This window comes from Pelodiscus sinensis, chromosome 2, assembly GCF_049634645.1.
Source record: "Pelodiscus sinensis isolate JC-2024 chromosome 2, ASM4963464v1, whole genome shotgun sequence".
NCBI classification, from domain to species: domain Eukaryota; kingdom Metazoa; phylum Chordata; order Testudines; family Trionychidae; genus Pelodiscus; species Pelodiscus sinensis.
This window is the reverse complement of record NC_134712.1, coordinates 165,584,453-165,599,013: the sequence shown is the minus strand read 5'-3', so window position 1 is coordinate 165,599,013 and position 14,561 is coordinate 165,584,453. Positions and strand designations below refer to the sequence as shown.

The 14,561-nt window shown below is 40.9% G+C and overlaps 1 protein-coding gene across 6 annotated transcripts in view; it reads right to left on the bottom strand.

The window, feature by feature from the left end:
• The window catches only part of GLI3 (GLI family zinc finger 3), a 261,689-nt gene that overhangs the window by 175,709 nt on the left and 71,419 nt on the right, over positions 1 to 14,561 (bottom strand). The window contains exon 1 of one of the 6 annotated variants that reach the window (XM_006124087.4): positions 3,961 to 4,077. The exons of the other annotated variants lie outside the window; for them this stretch is intronic. The gene's annotated coding sequence lies outside the window, so the exon portion shown is untranslated. Of the gene's footprint in view, positions 1 to 3,960; positions 4,078 to 14,561 lie in introns of those variants that run through there. 6 annotated transcript variants of the gene reach the window in all.

Genomic DNA, 14,561 nt, shown 5'->3' with positions numbered 1-14,561 from the left:
AAAAAGAAGAAGAAAAAGGAGAGAGACTTTTAGACCACTTATAGCAAAAAAAAAAAAAAAAAAAAAAAACCCTTCCCCCCCTTTCAAAGCTGCAATGTAAGTTTGTGACAGTAGGTGCACGTGTGGTTATGAAAGATGTTCTGGGATATGAGCTGAAAAAACTAGCCCACTCAGACCAAGTGGCGGTTGAGCAGTAGATCATCATCACCCATTCACTGATGCAATCACCAGTGGGGCTATTAATCCTAAAAGAACAGACACAGACTAGCTGTTTTCTTGCCTCTGGGACAAATAGGCTAGAATTTTTGTCCGCTTGACTTGGAGGAAAAAAATAATTTGTCACAAACAGGAGAAGATGAACCCTACTAGCTGAGACTAAATCAAGTCTAGCCACCCACTGCTGCTTTGTATTTGCCACTGTGCTGCTCCATCCCCCAAAAGATGCACCGTTAAAAGACAAGAGCCAGGAGCAATGGAAAAGGTCCCTCCTTATTAAACTAAGGTAGGTGACAGTATAATGCCTTTACCCTGTTCTAGTTACTCAGCAAGCACAAGACATGAGCAGAGAAGCCACCTGCTGTAATAGTGTCACCCACATGTGTACAGATTTACAGATTCTGAGGTTAACACTTTACAGCACTGAGCTGAACATCTTTCACACACAAATACATAAAAAAAAATGGTTCGCACATATCTGTATGCGACCAATATAAGTGAAATTAAACTTCCCTGCATGGAACCCAAATAACTGGATTTTCTGGGGCTGACATGCAAAGGAATTAGAAAGGTGAATTCGAACCCCCAACCTTGGGCCAGTGCCTAGTCCTGAAGAATAGGCCTTGTGGTTGCTTCTCCAGGAGATGGGCTGAAATTGCTGTAACAGCCCACTCTGCACCACCTGGGTGTACTGTTATGGACACAGAATGCATGTAATCATTTATAGATTCCTTTTGGCCAGTCTGGCTCTATGCCACCTTCTGACAGCCTTTAACCTGATGTAAAGGGGAGTTCAAAGGACCTATCCACTGATGGCTCCCACCCAAAGCCCTACCCTATATGCATTAGATACACATATCTAAAGAGATGCAAGCTCTACAGGTGTTCATCTGTTAGCCACACACTTTCAGATACAATTCACATGAGACACGACTGCCAAGTGTCCTCATCTGCACATACATCTAGTATAAGGACACCTCTAATGGTATGTCATTGCTTATGTAAGGGCAGGGAAAGAGCTGGTTAACAATTCTGTAATCTCTGGCTTGAGTCCTGACCTGTATCTACAAAGTTAGAACATTTGGTCTCCAGATTCCTATTTCCAAAATGTCCAATTTCTAAGTATGCAATGATAAAATATTGTCCTTCATCAATATTTAAGAAATATGTTCACAAAGAATCAAAAGAAATTTGTTCAGGAGTTCATCAAAAACTCTGGTACAAAAACTGATCATAACAAGAACAGTAAGTGAAACTTCAATCAGGAAGAAAAAAATAGGGGCATAAAAAAGAATAGTTCAGACTGATAATAAGAATACATCTTTAGCAGTCAAAAGCTAGAACATTCAAAGTGCTGGTTATAACATCACCTTTAACTCACCCTCTTGTGCATACTCAGAAAAAGGATAAGAAAGGGCACATAATTCTCCATAAACCTAATTCTAATCTCTCACAAATCCAATACCAGTGTGACTCCACTGACTTTGGTCGAGTTACCCCTGATTTTCACTGCTATCAGTGAGGTCAGAAAGAGTGTCAGTGCACACAGCAATATCTAAATGCATTAAGCGGAGTTTTGGCCACTATCTAAACTAGCTTTTACCAGACTACATGATTTTACATGTCATGTTTTGAGAGAAGAAAAAACAATGTAGTTTGTGTAAATATATGGATTAATTTTTATATTTGCAGTTATATCAACTAGCTTCTGAAGAGTAGTTTAGTCACTGGGCCCAGGTCCTCCATGTACTCCAATCTGTGCAATTTGTGAGATTGGGCCTATGGTGAAATAATTAATATAAACAGGGACAAAAATATTGCAAAGCTAACAATTTTTGCCTGGTTTTTTTCATTGTGTTAATATGCAAAAGCACTACTTTATCCTCTGGATTTACGGGGTTTAAAGTTTTTATATTCTTACACTGGAGCTGTTTTTAGTTTACAACTTATATTAGATTTTATAAAACTGCTTGTATAACTTTAAAAAAATTCCAAGTAATTTTTCTACCAATTTTCTCCTTGGCTCAAGGTTTTTATGTTTACGTTTCACCTTACAGTGAACTTTTGTAGATGAGATGCAAACTCTTAAAAATAGGAGATTATATTCTATTTGAAATGTTAACAGACCCTTAACTAGAGTAGGGCAACTATACTCTGAACAGAAATACACTAAAGTGATTTTTGTAGCAACATAATGAATTTGAAAATCAGATACAGATTTCATTTCTTTTACTCTTCAGATAAAAGTTAATATTTGTTAAATTGCCATCCCAAAATAGAACAAGAAGTATATGTCTGTTTGAATAATTCAGTTTTATTCTGTCCCTCTCAAGACTTGCATGTGTCATGAATCAAGGCACCAATTACTGGTATGAAATGAGATGATTTTTTTAAATTGCTGACTGAAATTCAAACCTACTCTTAGTAACTTCAAAAATTAAAGCAAAATGTATTTTGCTCTAAAACACCATGACATTTTTGCAATAATAAGGAATTTCAATGGACAAATATTTTCAGTTTACTTCATGCTCTGCCCCACAGAGGTGCTTTTGATATGGAAGTAGATGAAAAACTTGACAGTATACGTACTCCAGAATACAAATAGCCGAGTTATTTGAAAGAACTCTCTATTCACTGAAAGGGAAACGTTTCTTGCAATAATTCTGCCTGCTCTTATAACTGCAGTAAAACCACTTCAGCGAGCCAAAAGGCGAAAGCTGTCTAATCTCATTCTGTTTCAGCTGAATTGTTCAATAAAGTTTAAGAGTAAGTGCAGACAAGCTGCGCCAGGCCAAATTATTGACAGAAACATACCATCCACCATGGCAACAAGTGGGAGTCTATAGCAAAAATGTAAGCAAACAACTCACTTGTTTAGCAGCATCTGCCAATAGATTCTTACAGCCAAACACAAGACAACTGTTATTGCTATCCTATGTTTAAAACTCAGCCTGCTTTAGGGTCAAAAGAAATATCAGAGCGAAGTTTCAGAGCGATGAATGGTTTGAAGGTAAAGGGCCTGATTCTCCTCTCACACATACATACCTTGTACCCTCACTTTTTAGAACAGTGTCTCCTGACTTACTCTGGTATTAAAGAAAAACGACTCAGGCCCCGATGATAAATCTGTATTAGCTTCTCTTGCTCCACGTGTCCCCCCCAGAATATCTAGCAATAGCTGCAAACAGGTGTAACAACTACCTGCCTGGAACTATCAAATTAATCCAAAATTCTCCCATCTAATGTGATATTTATCCTCAATATTTAGCCATAATCTTTTTAAAATACAACATCAAAAACTACTTAATTTTATTAACATATATTTTCAAAAACTCATAATCGAGCTACATGCCTAAGCAAATACATTTTAACTATGTATTTTACCTAAGCTAAAAAAAATTAGGGAAACAAACACAAACAGGTCAATCCCTTAAACTTCTTGTCTTCATTAAACTTTTGTTTGTTTTCATTAAAGTTCTGCACACACAAGTGGAATTTTTTTTATTTTGAGCCTTTTAAAGTCGGTGATACAATCAGTTTCAGACCATTGCTTAAGCTGCTGAAGCTTCCCTCAACAAAATTCTGAGATATCCATATTTAAATGATAAGTCATCAAAGCTAAGGATGCATGCGTTAGGGTTCATGATTATATTTCTATATGCAACTTGCAACTAACATTATTGTCTTGCAACTCATTAAGTAGGACGCACGTCATCTGGTTAAGAGAACAGACAACATACTTACAACTCAGTCCAAAAGACCCTGGCTTACTCTCTCCAAGCTCTTCTCTTGACCGAAATTATCTAGCTACCGGTATGTGGACATTCCTCAATCGCTCTCTCCCTTCTCCCTCCCTCTACTTCCCTCCCTCTCTCTCAGAGGCTGTGCTTCTCCCATTAGAGGAATTAAAAGTGGTCGGTGCCATGCTAAATTTAACAAGCTCATTAGTATTCTTCCTGTGTGCTTCCTAGTGAACTCTCTCTATTGAAGCAGCTCTCTCTAGCTGAGGGGGTCAGGCGGCTAATCATTAAATCAAACTAATGTCACCCTATCACAATCGGCCTAAGAGAAGGAGGGTTTATTATTTCAGTTTATGCTAAATAAACGGTTTTACAAATGGTCTCCAAGCAAGGTCAACAGCAGCTTCAATTACAAGACAAACTTAACAAGAGTTGCTATAAACCAAGTGCTCCGTATTGACTTAAGCACAAGCTCTGCTTCCCATATTGCCACTAGCAGGATTGTACAGGAATGCATATTGTAAAATAAAGGAAAGGGTAATCTTTTCTTTGCCAGAATTTGTGACTGCACAGAGACTGCTCATTCACCTCTCCCCAACCAGCTAGCTGCTCAGCTCAATTCACCCCACACAAAGGCTGAAGACCAGACCTCAATGGACCGAGTGAAACATGTTCAAAACTAGGCTCTCTATTGTGACTGAATTTCTTAACATCTTTTCAAAAAGCGGAGAATGCCTTGAGGCTAAAGGAAGAAACAGGCTAATGGTGAATTGGGAATACTGAGCAAATTTCAGAGCCCTTTCCTCCTAGCTTTTGAGGTTGAAAGCAAGCTCTTTCCTTTCAAGTTTCAAAGTCCTTTTTCCTCCCGCAGTGTCACAGAAGGATTTGAAAAGAAGGTAATTGTGCTCACAGTCTCCCTGATCAGAGCTTACGTCCTATTTCTGGTATTTCGGAATACTTCTTGCAATAATGGTGCATATAGCTCAATCCCTTAACCGTCCTGCACTCTGCAATTGCTCATTAAATGAACAATTGCTGGTATAAAATGCCTTTTATGTTCAAGGTCTGGATATAAGATAAGCATTCTAGTACTCTAAATTTGGTTTACTAAGGAAACTCTCCATCATTAAATTACAAAACTGTAGTCAGAATATCAGTTTTTCCCAGAAAAAGTAGCATTTTTGGTTGCTGTGAATCAAAATGAGGGGGGCAGATGGAAAAAAAAGATTGAATAATCAGATTTTTCATGGAATAGATACCTAATAAAGAAGCCATTTCTCTCGTATTTAAAAGGGTCTATGTTTTTGAGACCCAGCATTTTGCTGTTTGAAATGACGTAACAGCCACTGCCAATCTCATTAAGACATGGGTGTCTGAAGACTCCTACATGCATACATTGGTCACTACTTTGTGACCACCCTAATAGCAAAAAAGAAAAAAAGAACAGAGTGAATATATATTTAGAAAAATACACCTCTAAAATTATAATTGATTTTTTTATGAATTACAAAATATGTGCAGAAGCTTCCAGGGGTAGCCAAGTTAGTCTATAAAGTGCTACCACACCATTTGTTGTTTTTTTGTAAAATACGTGTAGAAAAGCTTAAATCTGGTACCTTGACCCCAAGTTTGTTATTTTTTACATTTGAAACAACTGCACATGTAGCAGGTGATTTAGAAACACTGACAAGACGTGTTAGAACATTCTTAATGAGTTATAAAAATACAAACAAGCCATATCACAGGCTACAAATGGATAGATAATAAACACTCTGCTTACTTTATTTGCTGTGCTTGATCATACATTGTACATTTTGTGTCTTGCAAAAAGTATACAGGCAGTCCCCGGGTTACATGGATCCGACTTACATCGGATCCCTACTTACAAACTGGGTGAGGCAACCCTGCACTAGCTGCTTCCCCCCAGCAGACCAGGGAGACACGAAGCTAGCGCCCCCCCCAGCAGACCAGGGAGATGCAGAGTGGCTTTTCTCAGCAGACACCTCAGCTTGAGAATAAAGGACTGAGGGAAGTGAGGTGTGGGAGAATAAAACTGAGCTCTGGAGAAATGTTTGGCTAGAGTTTCCCCTACAATATGTACCAGTTCCGACTTACATACAAATTCAACTTAAGAACAAACCTACAGTCCCTATCTTGTACGTAACCCGGGGACTGCCTGTACCTTGTTTAAACTAACACCTTAAAATAGACAGATATCCTTATTTCTTTCTAATCATCTTCTTATTTGCTTTTGTCTCTTTTCAAACAATTTCTGTAGAAAAATAAATAAATTCCAATAACCAGAAAAGAGTTACTGTGAGAAGTAATAGCTATGGACGTTGAGCGTCTCAACATTGTCAATAGCGTCTCAATTACTGTAAATAGTTCAATCAGCATAATGCCAGGTAGCAAGATTTTGCAGGACTGGGCCTTTTCTTGTGATACAAAATTTTCACAAGATAGTATATCCCTATTATTTTATCAAGATTATCTCCATGGTCATTGGAATAGTGCACGTAGTACAGCTCAAATTTGCATTCAATCTTTTGTTTCAAAACTGAATGCAAGGTTTTGAACACTGTGTAACAATGGAATCCCTAGACTTTATTGAATATAGGGCTTGCTCCTGCACTCTTTGAAATCAATGCCAAAGCCCCTATTGCAGTGTTGGGTAACCTTTGGCCTGCAGGCCACATACGGCCCATCGAGGTTCCATATGAGGCCCACCAGACATTTGGTTTACCGTTACCCACATGCTGGCTTACCCGTATGCACTGGTTTCTCTCCATGTAGGTTTTTTCCTAATGGTATTGCTAAAGTGACATACACATGAGCAAGGGCACGTGAAGTGAGGAGTGCACTGATTGCACATAATTGATTGAGAGACCTATGTGTTCCCACAACAGCCAAAGTGCTGCTAGAGTTCAGTGTGCACACCCCGGAAATTCCAGGTATGCAAGTTAGCAGTTAGCAAAACTACCCTATCCCAGGAGACTGTCATAGTTTTGATAATCTTGTAGCCCATTGAGATGAAGGAGAGCCACTTGAGCAGGCTACGAACTGATCTAGGCTGCCTATCATTGCCCTATTGGCTTCAGTGGTGCAGAATCACGCATATAGACTCCAAAGTCACACTGACATCTGAGGATCAGGCCCAAATCATTGGGTGCCCCAGGAGTAACATGTGGGAGTTTAGAATGTACAGAAATGTCTTCTAAAAAGTTTGAACAGCAGAAGTTTTTTAGCTGAAATCAGTAACTAGCTAGGGTTTTATTATTATTATTACTATTTTACACGCAGGAGAAAACTTAAATGCATCGACTTATCTATTTATCAAAAATTAAATGATGGAAATTTAGTGCCCAGTTTTGGGTCAGCTGCAAGCAAAATCTGCATTGGCTTTAATTGGGAGTTTCTCTCTGTAGAAATGTAGCATTGGGCTCATACTGCTGAAATGAGAAGTGATCAAATAAATTAACTGATTAACTACAAAAGACCTGTGTAAGCTGTCAAATCATAACCAGTATATTCCCCGTATGCCATAGAAAGGGGAGGCAAAGAGTTCATCTACATCCATGCAGGCACACAGAGGAAAACAAGTCCCTCTGCAGCTGTGGAAACTACTTTGTTGAGCACAGACTCCCCCCTGCTTGCATTCTCACACGCCGAAGGGAAAAAGTACGGGCAGAGAGCAGGGCCAGGCTTGCTTGCAATCAAGTGCAGAGAATTCAGGGGGCAGGAAAACAAGAAGCTACACCTGCTATTACTGAAGTTAATCCTTTGGGGTGTCAGCCTTTCCATTGATTTCAACAGGCTATGGAGCAGGTCACCAAGGCTGCTTGCAGTGAACAGAATTTCTGTGCAATCTACCCATCCTCAGCAAGAGCCTGATGCTGAGAGAGGCTGAGCCTCCTCAACTCTCATTGAAGTCAATGAGAATTGAAGGCCCTCAGCAGTTTGCAGACCTAGAGGATCCAAAGAAGTAGGAGCCTGCTTCTGAAAGAGCTGGGTTGAGGCCAAAATCTGCACAGGTTTTAAAAGAGCAAATAAATACAACTGAAAGCCAAATAGCTGAAACTCATTTTTCTTCCTTGGGGAATTCAGGGCTAAATATTTCTCCCATTACAGACAGTGGGTTATTGCCATTCAGCGAGTGCAGGCCCCACATTCTGGTTTAGGTGTTTATGATGTCATTGACTGCTTCAGGAAAAACCCAGAAGCCCATGTATCAGCAGGTGGAGTCCTTTTAAATTTACCTTCTAATAGACAGCCCAAACTCTCCTGGCTTTCCTCACAAGTAATCCCAGTGGCTCTGTGATGTACTCATGCAAAGTAAGGCAAGAGGAATTTAGCTTCATATCCAGTATCAGAAATGCTCAAGTGACGGGGTATGAATGGCATACAGAATACAAACCATCTCTGAGATGCTTGTTCACATTTGAAAATAGTATACTGTTTGTTGTAGCTTGATGAGAATGACAACCTCATAGTAGCTGCAGAATCACTACATGGCTCCAGCAAAATATAATAAAAACCAAAAAAAATCTAAATACAGGATGGGTAGACATCTAGAATCACAGTTAAAATTGCCAAATTTGCGGATACTGAGTTGTACAATTTCTCTGTTTCAATTTGTGAGATTTAATTTTAATTTACAGTTTTATAATCATTCTCATTTTTTTTAGAACTGCTACTTGAGAAATAAGAAGAATTAAAGAAGTCCCACATAAAAGCTTGGGGAAGGGTTTACTGCTACTTACAAGAAGTATCTTCTTCCCTATGAAACTCTGCAAAGACAGCGAGTTACTGTAAGTCAGCCTTAGCAAATTAAAATGTTTGCTTTGAGTCTGCTGAATAGAGCTAGGATCAAACTTAGCAGTTTAAACACATTTCCGAGCCTCCTGCTCTCCCCCAATATTTAAACTCTTCAAAAGCCATGATTTCCAAATATTCCTTGGAGAGAAGTGACTACACACATTTTGATCTGATCACTGTCAACTATTTCTCTGGAAGGAGAAAGATTCTCAATTTCTGCAAAGCACTGAAAAGACCCTCTGATTCAGAATTTGAAAATGTTATGAAGTTCTGTCTATTAGCCAGTGATTAGATTGTTAGTCACTGCTTACTCTGAGTGGGCTCATTAGTCACATCAAAGAAGCTACAACAGCCTCCCCAGAGAGGGTTTTTTTTAATGTATTTCTCAATCATCTTGATGCCCACAGAGAGGCATAAATGCACTAACAGTTTAATTTCAGTTTTAGACACACAGAGACAAATCCTATGGCTCTGCCAGTTTGTACCAGGTGATATCTGGACTCAAAGATGGTTTAAAAGGCCCAAGGGTGAGCTTCCAGCAGCATACGGCAAGAGCAGTGGCTCTTGCACTCATGTCTCTCCCTCCTATTACTGGCATGCAGGAAGAATGGGCGTGTGGCTAGAATACACCTGCACTACAGCACTCTTAAGCCTCCTGTGGCTGTTAGTAGCCTGAGTAAATTAAATCAGCCTTGCACAGAAGCTGCGCCAGGGCCAAGAGAATGCAAAAGGTGAACTTTACATTTGCACACCACTGCATTTTGAGCAGCCCAGACACAGCGGATGATCTGACCCTCAAGGTCTTAAAAGCAACGAGTAGTCCTATGACACCTTACGGTATGTCTACACAGCAGGCAGTTATTTCGAAACAATATCAAAATACTATCAAGCTGGAGGTCTTCTTACTCTGACTCCTGGAACCCTCACTATACAAGGAGTAAAGGAAGTTGGAGGAAGAATGCTCTATTTTGAAATTAGTGCTGTGTAGATGCTCCCAATTTCGAAATAAGCTACACAATTGATGTAGCTCAATTTGCGTAGTTTATTTCAAGTTAAGCCCAGCTGTATAGACACACCCCTAGAGACTGTCAACATAGTCTCTAAAGTGCCAAAGGACCACTCATTGTTTTTAAGGTTACAGACTAACACGGCTACCCCTTTAAGACGTTTTAAATATCTTAAAAGGTTAATGTAACTGATCTTATATAGAAAACAGAATTAAGATTTCATTCCTTTCTCAAACAGCTTCAAATGGCTAAGTAGCCATGCATTAAGCAGTTTAATAATAACAACACAGCACCATGTAAACCCTTTGGCTACGTCTAGACTGGCATGAATTTCCGCAAATGCTTTTAACGTGCTGCGCTGCTACCCAACCCTCGTAATAAATGGAAGCAGGAACAGTCACCTTGGCAAAGAGCAACTGCTGCTGTTCTCAAGGTTGGCAGAACCTGACCTGCCACAAATGAACTGTAAGAGTACTTTGCAATGGCTACAGAGATGGTGGCTGCTGGAGTTGGAGCCAGGGCTGCATTGCGGCTGCTTTGGGGTAGAGGCCACGGTGCATGGTGACTGTATGGTGAACCTATTATAATATGAGGGATTCTGATTACTGTTTCCTACATCTCTGCTGTATTGTTGTGTTGCTTTCTTTCTTCTTGGATGTTCCTTCATCATCAATAAGAACTGTATTACATTCCATGCTGCCTAAAACTCACTCCTACACTTTTAAATAATGGAGGTAAGGAAAAATTAGCAGGGAGTAACATACAAAAGACTTTTACTCTAGATTGCTCATGGATAACAAGTAGAGCTGGTCAAAAAATGCTGAACATTTCAGTGGGGGAAAATCCTACTTGAAAAATATATATAGATATATTTAGAAAAGTAAACATTTTTCATAGAAAAAGTTTGTTTTGTCAAAGGCCCAGATTTCCTTCAGAAACTTAAACCAGCCCCCTGATAAGGAACAGATTTTAAATCAGCATGGTGAGACCCAGAGTGTGTCGCCCATTTCCCCAACTCCAGTCTTGCCACCTTTTGCTATTTTTATTTTAAGAAAGCATTACTTTTGTTAAAGCCTCACAAAAACGAAAGTTTGCATCACAATGTCTGCTTTCACCTTTTAAAACAATTGTATTTGTAGTCTTCACAGTTGCAGAGGAAAGCTAGAAAATGTGAAGCAGGTGCACCCTAAAGGCTCAGATTCCAGACAGCAAATTAATTGTTTTTCTTGTTGGAGTAACGAATTGTACGTCATCATGATAAGACTATGATAATTGCTTTGAGAAAAGTGGCAGTGCAAAACAAAGATAGACAGACAGACAGACAGACACTTACACAAATGAGTGGTAGTGACATTAATAGACCTAGATTTCTTGAAAACACTGACAAACGTTGAATACCAGATCACGCAACTCTGGCTCTGGCCAGGGCCGCCGGAGCAGCTGCCGCCCGCCACACAGCCCACAGCTCCAGCCCTGGGGAGGGGCTGAAGCTAGGGCGTAGGCCACGTGGTGGCTGTCCTGCTGCTCCTGGGGCAGGGCAGCCATCTGTCACGCGGCCCCGCCCCGAAGCAGCTAAGCAGCCACTGCGTAGCTCTGCTGAGGTGGTGGGTGGGCCTCAAATTCTTGGTTTACACGTGCACCTTAGAAGGAACACTGCCCACACTCATCTATAACTCTGCAGTGCTCTGGCATTTTCTGAGCTGCCAGTGGGGCAGTTTTGTTCTACCTACCACTGTGCAGAAGAAGGACTAGAAGATAGAACTAGGTTGTTGCTCAAATGTTTTCAGGGCTCAAAAGAAGATTTACTATTAGTTGCAGTGTAGAGAGGAATAAAAGTGCTTTAAGAGTTAGTTTTTGCAGGCAATTCTGCCCATCCCTAATTCCACTCCTTTAGTCTTATTACCATATTATATTTTTTTCAATATTTCAGAAGGTTGTCAATGTCTTATATGTCAATTTAATTGTACTGAATTAAATCCAAGTTGTATAAATCTAAGTCACTATCTTTAGAGCAATCACCTTTTTCAAAACAACATTGTGTGCTGGATATCGGAGGATGGGTAAATGGATAGATAATCAGGAGTAAAACTTGTAATTTCACAGAGGATGTTTCTGAATATTTTATTAAACTTTTGGCTTCCACTCTGATGTCCCGTTGTAGGTTCAAATAAGAATTTAAAATTATTAATCACATTTCAGTGGGTTCAGAAATGTACAACTGGATAAAAGAATACTTAATTTTTTTCTTTTTTGGTCCTTTAACACGCAAGTGATACTCTAATTATTTTGTATAAAACTAAACAAACTAATTTCCCCCTCCCCCTCCAAAAATAGAACAATTAAATAAGCATATACTTTATAGAAGGCAATGGGGAACACCTGAAAACAACTTCACTTGGATTATTTACAAACAAGCATACACAAAAATGTCGCTAAATGCTGCTTATGTATAATCCACACACGCATGCTAATAAAGAATGAGAAGCTGTAGCCAACAAAAGGAGTTTCATGCTAAACAAGGAAGTTATCAAAAACAAAAAAAGATTATCAAATTATAGTAAAATTAAGTAGCCTGGTTAAAAAAAGAAAGAAAACCTAGGATTTGCTTCTTAAAATGCACTACAAGGTTCTGTAACCATTCCCAAATGTGCTTTTTCCATTCATGCAATATTAAAACTAAAAAGCATTTTAAAATTTCTGTTAATTATAAGATATGTGCAGTAAAGAAATGGAGCAGTGCAGCATTGAATCAGAAGAACAGAAGCAAAATCGAAACAAAGATCATGCGAAAGGGGCCTCCCACTGAAAACATAAAATTTTTAAAAAACTAAAATACAAATCTGTACAAGCACCTAACAAAACCCATTATGAACCTCTCATGATGGGTTTGAGCCTCCAATTCTTACACAGGTAAAACTACTTGGACAGACTCAGAATGGAGTTTTGCACAGAAAGGGTATGTCTACACTACCCCGCTAGTTCAAACTAGCGGGGGTAATGTAGTCATCCGCAGTTGCAAATGAAGCCCAGGATTTGAATTTCCCAGGCTTCATTTGCATGAAGCCAGCCGGCGCCATTTTTAAATGTCGGCTAGTTCCAACCCCGTGCTGCACGGCTACATGCGGCACGGAGTAGCTAGTACGGATTAGGAAGCCTAATCCGAACTAGCTACTCCGTGCCGCGTGTAGCCGTGGAACGAGGAGCTGCGTGTAGCCGCGTGTAGCCATGGAATGAGGAGTACAGCTAGTTCGGATTAGGAAGCCTAATCCGAACTAGCTACTCTGTGCCGCGTGTAGCCGCGCGGCACGGGGTTCGAACTAGCAGGGATTTAAAAATGGCGCCGGCCGGCTTCATGCAAATGAAGCCCGGGAAATTCAAATCCTGGGCTTCATTTGCAACTGCGGATGACTACATTACCCCCGCTAGTTCGAACTAGCGGGGTAGTGTAGACATACCCAAAAGGACTAGGCACCAATCTCTCCTCCAACTTCCTCTGTGGCCTTCACTTCGATCAGTCATTCTCAGCCAGGGGTATGCATACCCCTGTGGATATGCAGAGGTCTTCTGGGGCACATCAACTCATCAAGACATTTACTGACTACAGGTAGAACCTCCTAAATCCGGGACTTGCTGGTCTGGCAACATTCGTGGTCTGGCAGCAGTGTTCCCTCTAGCTCTGTGTGGCAGCATATCTTCACAGGTGATTAATCTGACTGACTGAGCGGGGCTGATTAATCATCTGTGAAGCTGTGTGCTGCCACATAGCTAGAGGGAACACTGTCTGGCAGTATCACAGACCTTGCTGGAGCAGAGAGCCCTGGCGCCCAGGGAGCCCCAGGCAGGTGAGCCAGCATTGGGACAAGCAAGCCCCAGCCCCAGAGAGCCCCAACTTGGCACGATGGGAGCAGCGGGGCAGCAGCAGAGGCCCGTCTCCAGCAAGCCCCAGCGTGACAGCAGGAGGGCAGCCATGGAGCCCTGGGCCAGGCAAGATGAAAGCGGGGCAGCCACAGAGCCCCATCCCCAAGGAAGCCCCGACCTGGCACAGTAGCAGCAGGGCAACAGTGAAGCCCCATCCTTGGGAAGCCCCGGCCAGGTGAGACAAAAGCGGGGCTGTGGCAGCTGGGGAGCTCTGTTCCCGGAGAGCCCCAGCCAGCTGGGAGCAGCGAGCCAGAGCCAAGCCCAAGCCCTGTAGCAGTAGGGCTGGAGCCCAGCCAGCTGGACGGAGGGACAGTGTTCTGCAAGACTGGTGGCAGGGGACCTCCCCTGATCTGACAAATTCCCTCATCTGGGACAGGTCAGGTGCCAGACCAGGGAGGCCCAAAAATGACTTGCAAAAATCAGTACAAACTAACATTTCATATAGACAACTTGTTTATGCTGTTCTATATGCTAACACTAAAATGCAAGTACAATACTTATATATCAATTGATTAATGTTATTGTATGTGGCAAAAATGAGAAAGTAAGCAGTTCAGTAACAGTGCAGTGTGACACTTTTTTTTTTCTGATTTTGTAAGCAGCAGATTTTATGTGAGGTGGAACTAGGAGCTACGCAAGACAAATCAGCTTCCTGAAAGAGGTACAGTAGCCTGGAAAGGATGAGAGTCACTGACCAAGAGCTTGCCTACATGCATTTCAGACTGCAGAGGTGTGAGCTGAGCATGACAAAGCGTGCTGGCTATAATTTCCCTGTGTGGATATGGTAGCATAAACTACAAGGTATCTAAATCTCAGAGGGGTAGCCGTGTTAATCTGTAAGGGCATGAATACACTGGGGAGCTAT